Source organism: Cryptomeria japonica, chromosome 11, assembly GCF_030272615.1.
Source record: "Cryptomeria japonica chromosome 11, Sugi_1.0, whole genome shotgun sequence".
Classification (NCBI taxonomy): domain Eukaryota; kingdom Viridiplantae; phylum Streptophyta; class Pinopsida; order Cupressales; family Cupressaceae; genus Cryptomeria; species Cryptomeria japonica.
Window position 1 is genome coordinate 521,835,527 of NC_081415.1, and position 2,176 is coordinate 521,837,702.

Consider the following 2,176-nt stretch of genomic DNA (forward strand, 5'->3'; position numbering starts at 1 on the left):
TTCAGTACATTATCGACTAGTTGTGGAGGTGGAAATCACCAACACAATGGTGTGACTAAGGCAAAACCCTATATAGCCACCCAAACCATCCCTTTTTAGTTGCAGGTGTAGGAACAGGTACCCAAAGGCAGTTCTAGATCAAGAAAAGGCACTGGAACCACCCAAAAGTCTCAAATTTGTAGAAAACTATCAAGGACAGGGGTGTGGCACCCTGGTCCCCCTCAAAATCAATCATTTTCAATAGGTTTCAGCTTTAGGACCTTTAGATACCATCTCTCCAGTTACAATTCTCTGTCAAATTCTCAGGGATAGTGGCGTGGCACCCTTGTCCTGGTCAGTTTGGCTATGTTTACAACATCCGGTACACATCAAAAATCCTCCCCCTTTCATGCTTTCTGTAATGGGACCAAATGTTTATTGGTGGGTGAAAAATGCATGAATGAGAGATCAAGAGGAAAAATACCCTTTCCCTCCTGAGAGAGATGAGAGTTTCACTACAAATTTCCCTTCAAACACTTTTCATGCATTACACTAGAAGAGGAGAGGAAAATTCACTAGATTCAATCTCCAAAGAAGAAGATAGAATTTTGAGTGAAATGTGAATGATAAGCTAATCCCCTCTTCTTATTTGAAATGAAAATGAATTGATTGAATTATGTAGTGAAAAAGTGACAAAGAACTGATTATAACTTGAGATCGGAGTATGGGATGAAGCTGTACACATGGATCTGATAGTAATATGTCGAGATGAAGCCGCCCTACGAATTTGAGGAAAAGTTGCCCAGACCATGGCGGGAATGTACATGGTCCTCCGAAAAATTCATGAAACGAAAATGGCTTTTCTGCCTTTGCAAATGGAGCGGGAATCCGAAAGTACAACTACACACATAAAAGAGAGGAAAATGGATTGGGATTGGGGGTTTGCCTTCAAGTGAAACCCCATTTTTGGAATTAACCAAGTAATGAAAGAAAGTACTTGCAAGTAGATGTAAATGAAAGACTAGAATGTAAATCACCTCAAGGGAGGTTGTGATAGAAATGTTGATAGAAATGCTTGTGTGGAATTGAATGTTGGAATCAATCTCCTCTTCAATGGTTGAATCCTTGACTTGAATGCAACACCTAGCCTTGAAGGGAGACTTCAGATGCTCAATGCTTGAAAGGGATTCTTGAATGCTTGATTGTAATTTTTATCCAACATGACCCACTAACCCAAATGAGAGGGCAAATGCAACTTAAATACATGTCAATTAGGGTTAATGAAACTGATTTTCTTCATAGGCTGACATCTTAGAAGATTTCCCACTCAATGCACAACGTACAATGCATGCTTAGTAAAGGTCCTGCCCCAAAGTAGGGTGGGGATAGGGATGCCACACCCCTATCCTAGGGGGGACAAGGGTGCCACACCCCTGTCCTACCCCTTTCTCTAGGGCAAAGTGCAGACTGGGTGATGCGGAGGCCAAGGAAGAAGCAAATTTTGAGGGTTGAGCAATCTTTAGTCTTCGATTAGGCTAGGGGATTCGATCTCATGTGGGTGAGGACCCTAATGTGGTTGAAAATTGCTAGGGTTGTAATTTTATGACACTACATTTAGGATCATGGTGTGCTAAAATAGGCCCTTAAGTGGCATTGAAATTTCAGAAAATCAAAGTTATGCAACTTGACATGAAAATTTGAATAAGCCGTGAACATTATTTTTAAAATATGTAAGAAGAGAATCTATATAGAATTGAATGTATTTTCTAAGCTACTAGTTGTTTTTTGGAAGAAAAAAAATCCTATTGGATGAAAATTTCAAATATCAATGCAGTGGTACTAAAATTTTAGGAATAAGATAAGAAGTAGGCATATGTTGGATGACCATAATCACAATCAAATCATAATATTTTTTTATAAGATTTATAATATAAGTATTAGATTCGTGTTCGGATGTGACACATATTTTTTTATAAAGTAAATAATTATTTATGAATTTTTTACTACATGTTTTTAGAAATTCAGAAACTCCTACGTCTGACCACCTTAACTTGGTCAAAACCTTATGAAATTCAATTTTTAAAATTTTTTCCTTATAGTAGACGAAGCATAGGATGTGACTCATGTTTTAGATTAAAAAAATGTTATACCGTTTGAAGGTTATGAGTGTTTTTCATTAAGTCTATCAATCAGGACT